This window comes from Physcomitrium patens, chromosome 10 (genome assembly GCF_059467195.1).
Source record: "Physcomitrium patens ecotype Gransden chromosome 10, ASM5946719v1, whole genome shotgun sequence".
In the NCBI taxonomy this organism is placed as follows: domain Eukaryota; kingdom Viridiplantae; phylum Streptophyta; class Bryopsida; order Funariales; family Funariaceae; genus Physcomitrium; species Physcomitrium patens.
The window spans coordinates 1470687-1484170 of record NC_143419.1 but is presented as its reverse complement, the minus strand read 5'-3'; positions in this window follow the sequence as shown (position 1 = coordinate 1484170).

Genomic DNA, 13484 nt, shown 5'->3' with positions numbered 1-13484 from the left:
GTGTTGCCGTGATTTAAGGTTGTTCTAAAATCAACGGATAAGACGTTGTATCTTGAACGAAGAAATGTTGCTCCGTCGCAACATCTCCAATCCGAATTTTGACATCTGGACAAGCTTCATATAATTCGCCCCATGTGTTATTAGCTGCTCGTATTACCCATCCATGTTCCATATCATTTGGCCATTTTTGCTTCTTATAAAGATCTTTAGACATGAGATTTATTTCAGAACTATGGTCGACCAAAGCAACTATTGGTTCTTCTATATCTCCTACCTTCACCAATACCTCAGTAGTTGCCCTTGCCCAATGCTTTCGAGTATAATGGCTCAAAGTTTCCATTTCCTTGTCACTAGAATCTTCGAAACGTACTCGCTGATTATATCCATTCATTTCATTTGTTAGTTGCTTGTAACCAATATCAATCTCTTCTTCATCTCTACATATTCTTGCATCAATAGCATGACTCATTCCAGTTTCGCTCATTAATTGCCTCTTTTCCTTAATGCTGTCAATGATAACATCATGAAACTCCTTCTTTGTAATTCCCAAGACTTCTTTCAATGTGAATTCCACCTTAGCGTTTAATATACGTTCTTCTAACACCCCTTTCAAATTTGTTGCCGCTTCAATGTCAGAAAGTAGCTTATAAGCAATTGATTTGCCTTTATCTTTTGTCTCCGTTGTTTTTTCTCCCAATGATGCTGAGGTATCCTTTACAGGTAATTCTTGTGAAGCTGCCTCCCGAACCTTGTCTCCTTGAGTTTGCCTCTTAAAAGAATTTCCTTCTCTAGTATCATCAAAATTTCCTCATCTTTTTTCTTCCATCAAAGCTTCATGTTGGCTCTTAGCAATATATGCATGAACTGAAAGAGACTCAACAGGATCCTCCCAACCTGTTCTACCTCGTATTGTAGCTGCAGTTCTCATTAGCGCTTCTCGAAGTAATTTCCCTTCTTGCATTGTAGAAATGGCAGAAGCCCAAAACTCACTAGTTTCCGTACTTCCACCAATTTCATCATCTACTCTAGCACCATAACTTGTACTTTCTCGTGCTACTGTTTCATGCTCTTTTAAGTAATCTTGAACCAATGCTTTCATTCCTCCCTTGCCAAAATTGGTTTGAAGAAGATCCTCTCTATTTTTCAATGCTATCTTCCCATCTTTCCAGCAAATAATTCCCTGCCGTATCATATTATTAAATTCATTGCAATCTTTTCTAGTATGTGAAGCATCATCACACCAAATGCATCTTTGTACGAATCCTTGTTTTGAAACATTCTTCGAATTGTTTATAGAAGTATTCTCTTCAAGTCTTGCCAATTTGATTTGAAGATCTCGCATTCCTCGTATAATTTCTTCCATACCTATATCTGCTTTCTTTGACAAGGATGTCGAAGGTTGAACTGTAGGCATTGTTGGTGGTGTTGTACATACTGGAGCTTTGGGTGCTTGTACTGTTTTCGGAATATTGCTCCTATCCTTCCTCCTTTCTTTTTTTGTAAGCAACCCCACCGCATCTTCAACGTTCTTCCACTTCGTTGTCAATCCTTCATCTTCTTCTTTGTCTTCAAGAAGGGGTTCTAATTTCTCTTGCAATTCTCCATCAGCAGCTTGAAGAAATAGATCAACTTTGTTCGGCTCTAATGTCAATTTTTCTACCTTCGATAATTGAGAGTACTGCCTCTCAAATTCCCTTAGTAGCTCTGTTGCTTGCAAATTCTTATTGGGCCGTTCAATCCATCCCAGAAACAGCTTCTTAGTAACGCGATCAGCAGCTTCCAAGAAATATTCGTCTTTCAATGCATGTGAAAAATCCTCCCATGAATTCCCACAATGATCAGTAATCGATGTAATGTGGTCCCTTATCTCCGGTATCGTGGCAAGTCCAAATAGTGCAACCATTTTCTTCTCAGAAACTCGATTTAATTCCATTTCACGAACATAACATCTTAAATACCTTGAAATATTCCTCCCATCAAATTGATCAATTTAATTGACCACTGCTTGTAATGCTTTGGTTGCCAAAGCTTCCTTTCGATCATTGCTTTGCTGTTGCTACATTGACAATGAGAAGGCTTGAAACAAACTAGCAATAGACGGATCTATGTGCATACTCAATCCTATAGACGCCCTTTTAATCCTTCAATCACAGACGTAACTCGATTTCACAAAACAGTCAAGAGTATTCAAACCCACTTCATTAAAAATCCGGATTCACCATTACAATACTGACTTCAGCAGCGATTGCCTCAGTCTTCCCAAAACTCTACGAAGAAGAAAAATCCAAATTCTATGTCTTTCCTTCCCCGACCCAAAGCATGAAGCTCCTCTCTCTAATCCCTCCTTGATCTTCAAAAACCTCCAATGAAAACCGAACTAGTAACCTTGCAAATGCTTGAAAACTAGCTCCCCCCGATTCCTTGAGAAAAAAAAAAAAAAAAAAAACCCCCCCTTCAAAACTATATCCCCCCTAATCTTATCCTCTGAATTTCTTCAATCTTCCGTCTTAGATCCGGAATTGGCTCCCACCGTCAAGCTTGGATCCAAAATTGGCTCTCACCGTCAGAGCTTTCTCCTCCGTTTTTACCTTTAAGAAATCCATTTACCGAAAACAACGTTCCCTGAAACGGCATAAAGAACAAGACAGCCCGAAACAGAATCGAACCCCGTAATCGGGACCACATTGAGTCGCCCAACCAATTCAGGTCTCATATTGGATAAGAGTCCAGTAGTAACCTGGATGTTTCCGTAATTGGGTCAAATTGGTCCTCGCGTCAGATTGGCTAAGACCCGTAGTAAGACCTGGATTTCCCGTAATTAGACTGCATTGGGTTGACCGACCAATTCAGGTCTCATATTGTATAAGAGGACCTGGATTGGATTCTCGAAATTGGATCCAATTGGCTCTTCAAACCCGTCGTGTGAATTGGCCCTTCTCTTCTTACTGACTCCCGTTATTGGAATTGAATGGAGCATTTTAGTATGCCCCGGCTGACTGTAACGGGGTGACTGAACCTGGCCACTCAGTATTTGTACAGGAGTTGGTCGTTGCTCCCAATATTCGAGGTAACTGAATATTAATAAAATTCCCCTTTCTTTTTATTTTCACTGTATACTCGTGTTACAACACGACAACGTTAGTAATCAATTGCCTTCTCGAAAAATATGGATCTTATTAGTTGCAACACAAATTACATCATATTTTCTATACATGGATCGAAACTTTGCTAAAAAATCCTCTAGATTATCCAATATTAGATCTTGTCATTGAAAAAAAGATAAAAACATGATAATACTGAATCTGAAAGAAGAGTACCAATGAATCTAACTTGCAATCCTAGAGTTGGATAGCTTTCGAGTTGAAGTTCAGTCACATGTTGTACTTGATTGATAAATCTTCTAAATTTTGATCTAGTGTCATCAAACTTTTTGGGTAGGACAATTCTAGGTTCTCTAACATTGGAAGGACGCTCCATCATAAGAGAAGGGACATGATTTGGTGTAGATGTTGAAGTAGCTCAAATCATTTCTATATCTTTACTTCCTAACAATCATGTTGCTCCTTATGGTGGTAAATTGAATTGATGCATCGCAAGTATTAACTTCTTCAATTGCTCTTGCATTTGTACCATTGCACTCTTCATTTCAGCAAGTTCTGCCATGATAACACTTAAAAAAAAAGATGTCTAATATAATTGAAGACAAATAGAAGAGAGGACTTGAGAACAAAGAAAATAATAAGGACAATATCAATTTAGAAGAGGGTAATCTGTAACTTCTAATACACTTATGTCTTATCAAGAGAAAAGAGTAATCCACTCTTAATTAAGATTAGATAAAGCTTTGATATTATAAGTGTACTCTTGTCAATCTATCAAAAATAAGAACTTGATAATGACAAATAAATAAGTGAGACTTCTCTCAAAGAAAGATGACAAAATAGAAATAAGTAAATATGTATATTAAGAAAGAAACTGAAATGGCTATTGCCAAAAGATAAGAAAACTAGAAACCCTTGAAACTAGACTAGAAGTAAGAAAAAAATTGAGAAGAGTGAAGAAGGCTTCACTCTTGTCTTTATATATATTATTTAACTAGGGACTACATGGCAATGTTCCATAGGACCTCCTATATGTGTTGACTTTGTAGGACACATGCCTTGACTTATAAGGTAAGTTTTTTTATGTGTGGGCTACATAATTAGCTTGGTCTTCAAGTTAACAATATGTGTTGTACATGGCCAACTTGTTGACCACTTTTCTAATCCAAAAAGTCAATTAAAGATACCTATAAAGTCAAAGCAGCATCTATAAAGCTTTTAGGAAGCTTCTATATCAAATATTATAGAATTAACTTATTTTTACTTACTTTTAGTTAATTTTACCTATTTATACATGTAATTATTGGCTTACATGCATATGTCCATGACAGAAGATTGCATTTTGAATCAAGTATAGACATTTGAATATAATGTCATGCCTATTGGACTTATAAATACACCAATAGCTTTTCAACATCTTATGAATGATGTTTTTTGAGAATTTTTGGACGATTTTGTTATCTGTTATCTAAATGACATCTTGATCTATTCTAAGAATATAAAAGAATATGAATTTCATGTTATTTATGTTTTTCAAAAATTAAGAGATGTGGAATTTTATGCCAAGATAGAAAATTGTGTATTCTACACTGCTCAAATTAACTTTTTAGGTTACATCATTTCAAACCATCAACTTAGAATGGATCCTAAGAAAGTTAAAATGATTATGGATTGAAAGATCTCAAAAATGGTTTGAGATGTTCAATATTTTTTGATATTTGCTAATTACTATTGAATCTTCATCAAAGACTTCTCTTGAATTGCAGCTCCACTTATACATTTGACTTGTATAGACAAACTTCAATAGAATCAAGAAGTAGAATCAGTATTTGAAGCTTTAAAGACAACTTTTGTTTTTGCACCAATCTTGTATCACATTGACTTCTCTGAGGCATTCTTTATGGAAACAAATGCATCGGACTTTGCTTTGAATGCTATATTATCACATATAGGAATAAATCATAAACTTCATTTAATAGCTTTTTATTCCAAGAAAATTTCAATAACCAAGATTAATTATGATATCTACATCAAAGAACTTCTTATAATTATGGATTCTTTCTAAGAATAGCATCATTATCTAAAAAGTACTTCTAATCCACTCACTATGTATATGGATCATAAGAACCTCAAGTATATCATGTCACCCTGTATTTTGAATTGTTGCCAAGCTTATCAGAGCATGTCTTTATAAAGATTTGAATTCAATATTACTTATCGATTAGAAAAATAATAAGTTTTGCCTGATGCCATTTTTAGATATTCTTATCTTGTACTTAAAGAAGAACATATATCTTTTGATTAATAAAGAATTATTTTATTGAAGCCAAAATAATTTCATCTTGGAGTAATGAAATCAACATTGATTGTTGATTCAACTTCTGCAAACAAATTTAATCAAATATGTCCTCTGATCTTCTTATTTATGATATCAAAAATATTACTTTTAAGTCTCGTGATACTTCTAAGTTTGAGTTCAAGAACAACCTACTTTAATTTGAAGGATGTATATATATGCCAGAAGAAGAAGCATGTTTATATATTCTTGAAGCACATCATGACTTTCTAGTAGCAAGACATGTTGGATACAACAAGACTCTAGAGCTAATATCTAGAAATTTTTGATGGTCACAAATGTGGAAGGTTATAAAAGACTTTGTCCAATCGTATGACATTTGTTCAAGGTCAAAAACTCCTCGATATTGACCTTATGGACTTCTTCAACCATTACCTATTGTAGAACAACCATGGTTTTTTATTTCTATGGATTTTATTATAGATCTTCTAGTCTTAAGATCATGTGATTCTATATTTGTAATAGTAGATCATTTAATCAAAATGGCACATTTTTTACCATTTACAAAATCTATTATAGATAAAAAAAAATTACCAAGCTTTTTCTTGATAATATCTATAGATATTTTGAATTTCCAAAAGATATTATATTAGATAGGGGGATCCAATTTGTATTAAGATTTTGGAGAATCTTTTTTAAGAATTTAAAGGTGCATATAAAGCTTTCTTTGGTCTTTTATCCTCAAATTAATAAACAGAGAAAGCGCATTGTCATGATGTGAAATAACTAATAGGTGAAAGTGTGAAGAAAATATTATATTTTTGAAGATCTTATTTCAAATATATTGTAAAAAATTATCTTAGAAAAATAGATAATAATGAAGGGATAGAAAAATTAAAGAGGCTAATACTATCTATTTACAAAATAGGCTTCTATTCACTTTGTAGGACCACAAATAGAAAAAAATAAGGTAGATTAGAAAAATAAACAATATACATACCTTTGGAAAGAAGTTAGGAATAGTTTTCAGCAAAACTTATCTAGAAAAAATAGATATTGATATCCAGAGAGGGCCGGTTATGAACCAAGATCAAAATCAGACCCTGAGGCACAAAACTAGGCTTCAACGATAATTTTGGAATTCTTTTGAAGATTAGAGAGTAGGATCTAGGATTTGACTCAATATGTTTTCTTTGAGTATTGATTTGAGGTGATTTGGGTGTATATTGACTTTGTAAGAGCTTTGTAAAGTTAGAGTTTATTTTAGATGACTCTAGATTTATAAAATAAAGTAGGTGATAATTTTTTGGAGAATTTCATAAGTTTGGCAATAGATTTGCAAGTAAAATTTTGAAGATTTGTGGATATATATGTATTCAATATATGCTATGAGTTTGAGCTTGATCGAAGGGTTGGATCAAGGATTATTGAGATTTAAGTATGTCAGGGTCTCAAAAAATAGAGTTTTAGGTCTAGTGAGGGTTTCTAAGATTTCTTGCAATCTATCAATTTGATTGGAGTGAAAATTATGTATGTGGATAATAGACTTATTATTCTACGTATATGAGAAATTTCAAACCAATGAAATAATTAGATTAGGAGATATTGATGCTAAAAATTCAACATTTAGATTGAAGAAGGAAGTTGCCTATACTTGAGCAAATATTAGGGTCGATCTTCTTTTTGGTGAGTTCGATCTTCTTCAAAAACTGAAGAACTCTTCAGCCTCGATTCCAATATATACTCCTATTTAGGAATCTTCTCAAACAACTTCCATCAATTAGGAGGCTTCTAGAAGGTTCTAGAGACTTGCTTCTAGAAGGTTCTAGAAACTTCTTTCTAGAAGGTTCTAAGGACTATGTCCCTAACATCACCCCCTCGTTTAGCTTCGAGGTCTCTAAGAAGCAATATTATTGTTTATCAGTACCAACGTAAGAAAATAAAAATCTGTCACATAATGTGTGCTATGAACTCCAACTGTTGTTCACGAGGCAAGTGGTTCATCGGCCCTTAAAGCCAATGGTAGTGGCCCATGCCTTTGACTTCTGACCAAGCATGAACTTTCGTGTCCTCATTGTAAAATTATCCTACAAACATGCCTTCTGGCTGACCATCGCAAGCAAGCTCGATCTCCAATACAATCACCAGTGATTGGTTACTCGGTATCCTCCGTTGTCGTCATAGTGTAGGCGATTCTCTATCTTAGGGTCGCCTTCGTGAGCTAGTCGATTGAGATAATCTGACTAGCATAGTATCTATCTCTTGGCTATCCATATCAGAAGACCAAACTATGGCTACTGAAAAAATTCTACTTTATCTTGGAGAAAATAACTACATAAACTATGAGTTTTGGTGGTGCTCTCCTCCTTTCTTATATTCTTGGATGAGCAAGCTTCAGAAAGAAGCTATCGTCGAACCGGCTTAGGTTTATAAAGATGTTGTTGATGAAACTCCTGTATCTTTTATGGCTTATTAGTAAGATTTTCAACTGGCTTCCACGTTTGCTCATTAATGTCGTAGCCGCATCAATGAACAAGATACTCCAACTTGCCACACCTTTGCTGTGAATCCAACACCTTTTTGACCTCGTATTCCTTATGATTCTCGATCTCAATACTAGGTGGCGAATATTGCACTCTTCCACGAAAAGACGACTCTCGATAAGGCTCCAACAAAGAAACATGAAAAACTGGATGTACCTTCATAGAAGCCGGTAATTCGAGACGGTACGCCACTGGATTGATTTGCTTCTGGATGATAAATGGTCCCAATCTTCGATAGTCTAACTTATCACATGGTCGCTTGGTCTTGATATTCCATCGAAAAAGCCATGTTTTTTCTCCAATTTTGAAAGGAGGTGCTCAATTCCGAAATCTATCTAGAGACACCTTGTAGGATTCTTGAGCGGATTGTAATTGAAGCTTCAACGTACTTTGAAGCTTTGATAGTTGCTTCACAAATCTTTCAGCTGTTGGATTGTTATTTGTTGATGGACTCAATAAATCAAGCTTTGGATGATACCCATAGTTAGAAAAGAATGGTGTGTATTGAGTCGACGCATGGAGGGTGTTGTTATATGCAAACTCGACTAGTGGCACATATGTGGTCCAATCGTCTTGCTCATAGTTGATGCTGCATTGTAAGTATTGTTCCAAGACTTAGTTCACCCGTTTCGTTTAGCTGTCAGTTTAAGGATGAAAAGCCAAAGAAAGCTTGATATCCACCTTCAGTATTTCAAAGAGAGATTTCCAAAACTTTGATACAAACTAGGTTCCTCGATCTGATACGATATCATCTGGTAGTCCATGATATCAATACACATTATCAAGAAAGAGCCTTGCTGTGACTTCACTGGACAATGTCTTCTTGCAAGGGACAAAGTGTGCCATCTTAGCAAGCCGATCTACCACGAAAAAGATGCTGTCAAATGAGTTCGATGATAGCAAATCCGTGATGAAGTCCATAGAAACTGAAGACCATGGTCGACGTGGAATCAACAATGGCTGTAGAAGTCCATTAGGGCAATGTCGAGGATTCTTGGATCTTGAATAAATATCGCAGGAGAGGACAAAAACTTTCACATCCTTTCACATTTGGAGCCACCAAAAATCTCGAGAAACAAGCTCCAAGGTCTTGTTGAATCCAAAATATCCTGCAACGGAAAAATCGTGGCAAAATTGAAGAATTTGGAGTCGTGCTGGTCCTTTTGGAATATACAACCACTCTTCAAAGTATAAAAGATCTCCCTCCACCTTGAATTTGTCGTCATTGGCACGCTGCTTGATATCAATGGCTACTGAATCTTCAATGGTCATGGCACATACCTGGTTTAGGAAGTCAGCATCAATTGGCACAATAGTAGCGCACAGCTGAAATTACTCTGGCTTCAACAATGTCATACATTGTTAATCAAATGCTACTTCTCCAGCCTTTGGTACAAGATACGATCTCTTCGATAAGGCATCGGATAGTCTTTGATGCTTTGTAAGTCGATAAGTGATAACAAAATCGAATCTAGATAGCAACATACTCCACCGAGTTTGACGTCGATTTAAAACTTGAGCCAACATGAAATACTCCAAATTCTTGGGATCCATGTATACGTTCACTGGCTGTACAGCTCCTTCAAGAAAGTGATGCCATTCTTGGAAAGAATCCACTATAGCAAGAAGTTCTTTATCGTGGATTTCATAATTGATTTCAGCAGCAAAGAAATTTCGAGAATAGAATACAACAGGATGGAGCTTCTTGTCTTCTCCCATTTATGAAAGTACAGCTCCCAAAGCAGAATCCAAAGCATCAATTTCTAAATAGAAGGCCTTTGTAAAGTTTGGATGTACCAAGATTGGAGCCATAGTAAATGCCGTTTTCAGGTCTTGAAACGCCTTCTCCACTAGAGGTCCTCATTCCAGCTTATCCTTGCATGTCAACCGAGTGAGAGGAGCAACAACTTGAGAGTAATTCTTGATGAAGATCCGATAGAAGTTAGCAAAACCAAGAAAGCATTGTACGTCTCTAACCGTCTTTGAAAACTCCCAGGACACGATTGCTTCCATCTTCTTGGGCTCCATCTTCAAGCCTTCCGTAGTCGCAACAAACTCCAAAAACTCCATCTCTATTTGGTGAAATAAACACTTCTCCAACTCGACATATAATCCTCGCTCGTGTAGTTTTTCCAAGACCAACCGAACATGCTTTTCATATTTTTCCTCGTTTTTGGAGAATATCATAATATGATCCAAGTAGATGATAACAAAATCGTCAAGGTGCTCCCAAAAAATGTCATTCATCATATGTTGAAAGACCGCTGAAGCATTGGTAAGACCAAAGGGCATGACATTATACTCAAAATGGCCATACCTTGTATGGAACACTGTCTTCTACTCATCTTCTTTTTTGATTCATATGAGGTTGTAAGCTCCCCTTAGATCAATTTTTGTAAAGATCCTTATACGTCCAAGTTATTCTAAGAGATCAAAAATCAAGGGTAATGGATAATGATTCTTCTTTGTTACCTTGTTGAGGCCTCGATAGTCCACGCACATCTGCAATGAGCCATCTTTCTTCTTCACAAATAAGATGGGTGCCCCAATTGACGATTTTGAATGACGGATGAAGTTCTTGGTTAGATTCTTGTCAATGTACTTCTGCAACTCCGCCAATTCCGTCTGCGATAGATTGTAGATTGGGCCAAAAGGCGGTTGTGCTCCTTCCTACAAGTCTATGGCACAATCATATGGTCGGTGTTTTGGTAGCATGTCGGCATTCTTCTTTTGAAACACGTCTTTAAAATCCTTATATTGCTCTGGTATACTTGTTGTTGAGATCTTCTCCCCGGTAGTTGGAGCCACATAAATGACAAACGGTGTGCCTTCCTTGGACGATCTTACAAACGCTCTTGCTCCAATGAATAATAGGGTTTGATGGGGTTCTAATAATATTAAAAATAATATGACTACTATGGCCCTTAAACGTCACTTCTATAGGTTTTGATTCATGGGTGACACTACCAGACAATAAAGGTCGCCCATCTATGACCTCAACGTGAACAAGTTTGGATTTTTGTACTAAAGGGATCTTATGACGCTTTGCAAATTCTTCATCTAAGGAATAAGTAGATGCTCTTGAATCTAATAATGCCAAGGTTCTCAGTTTCTGAGGGCCAATAAATAAAAAAATTATAAAACAAAGGAAGCTTGAGCAAAAAGAAAGGAACCTGGTTGTTGTTGCGATATTTCACTGTTCAGCCGCACGATTCCTTTTGTGGCTGGGCATCCTCGTTTTCCTGAACAAACGTGCCTCTGGTCCTGACAGTACATTGATTTTGCTTCTTGGGACAGTTTTCAACTTTGTAGCCTTCTTCACCGCAATATAAGAATAGACTTTCCTCCATATGCCACTTTTTTTCTTCTAGAGTAAGGGATTTGACACGTACCACATCAATTTGCATGTCTTCTACCTCTGAATGTGAATTCACGCTGCTTACTGACATAGTTGGGACCTGACAAACCGTATGTTGTCTTAAGCGTTGGTCTTAAAGACGTTGGAATAGACGGTTGTCGTACTTCACAGCTTGGCTAATAGCTTCATTGAGCATTCGCGGATCAAGAAGAATTAACAGCAAATCCTTCATATTTTCTCTTAAATCTTGATAGAATTGACTCATCAATGCTTCTTCGTCCCAATTGATGTCGCATGCTAATTGCCTGAAATCCGATGCATAGACTGATGTAGAGCGCATCCCTTGTCGTAGTGACTGAATCTTTGTTGTAGCCCATCGAACCTTGTCATATTCACCAAATGCTTTTGCAAACGCCTCCAAAATGGTTTCAAAGTTGTTTAGTATGGATGATCATTTCTCAAACAAAGGAGCAAACCATGATAGAGCTTGCCGTGTAAGTAAGGTTCCAACAAGCCTAATACGTGACTCCTCCGTTGGATAGCGCTCGGGCTATAAAACTATTATCAATCTGATTTGATTGATGAATCCTCGAAACTTGGAACGTGAATCATCAAACTTGTCTGAAAGGCTAACTCGGGGCTTCTTATGTTGTAGAACCAGCGGTGCTTGTCGAACCTGAGGCAAAGTTGTTTCTCCAAGTGCAGAAGTTTGAGGCTGGTGCAACCTAGATTGTGCCATCCCAGATGCCCCATCATTATAAAGCCTTGCCACGACTCCTTCAATTTCTGCAGTTCTTTGTGATAATGTAGCGAGGACATTCATGATAGCATCCAACTTGAACTCTGAACTTTCCGTCATACTAATGTCTTGGCCTCTGGCCATTCTAAGAGAAGGACAGAATTGACTCTACAAGAAGACAATATTGGTTTAGAGGAGGGTACTCTGCAACCTCTGAAACACCTTAAGAGCTTCAAAAAAAGGGATAATCCACTCTCTCCAAGAAGAATAAGACTCCAATATTGTAACAAAAGAAGTATCAGTTTAGAGGAGGGTAATCCACAACCTTGAAAACTCTAGTACACCTTCAAGCAAAGGGATAGTCTACATTCTAACGAGGAAGAAACTAGCTCTGATATCTGAGGTGAGTTCAGTCTCGATAAATTGTCATGGATATAGAAATATAAGCTTGAGATCTAACAAGAAATTCAAGAAGAACTAGCAAGAACTAGATTAATCAGATGAATACAAAAAAAACACCAGAGAGGTGAGCTAGAGCTCCAAGAAATGTATTGTCGAGATTGAAGAACTCTTCAGCCTTGATTCCAATATATACTCCTATTGAGGAAGCTTCTCAAACAACTTCCATCAACTAAGAAGCTTCTAGAAGGTTTCAGAGACTTGTTTCTAGAAGGTTCTAGAAACTTATCTCTAGAAGGTTCTAAGGACTATGTCCCTAATAGATTTCTATTTTAGTATATTTTTGAATTTCTATGTTATTTTCTTATGATTTCTTTAAAAGGTCTTTAAGCATATTTTGTATTACTTATATAATTCCTTTGAAATTTTGATTGAATTTGATTGATGTTTGAATTATACTTGCTAATCTTTAATTATAATTTGTTTAAAAATCTATTAGAGTAGTTAGAATTTATTATTGGAATTTTCCTTTTGTCTTCCACAGTCAAGTATTTGGTACATTTTCAAGCCAAATGCCACATATTACGACAACGTTAACTAAGTTTTTGAGTGATACTTAAGGTATATTATCAATTATCAACAATATGATTAGATAACCCTCTTGCCATTGGCAGAGTTTGTTAATAATAATATGATGCATTCTTCTAAGTAACAAATACCTTTCTTCGTGAATTATGGTTACCATCCATGACTTGATGCTTTTGTCTTTTTAAATATTGATAATCTTGCAATAGAAGGTTTGGTAAATTATTTGTTAGAACTACATGCAACAATGAAGGTATAATTAAAGGAAGTTCAAGAATGACAAAAGATCAAGTGCATACCTATCAAAAGAAACAACTACAATTCAATATAGGTGAGAAGGTATGGTTCTTTCATTGTAATATCAAGACTACTTATCTTTGTGATAGATTGGACTATTGCAAGCTTGGACCTTTTTTTATTTGTAGACAAATCAATCCAGTTGCTTATCAATTACATCTATCGG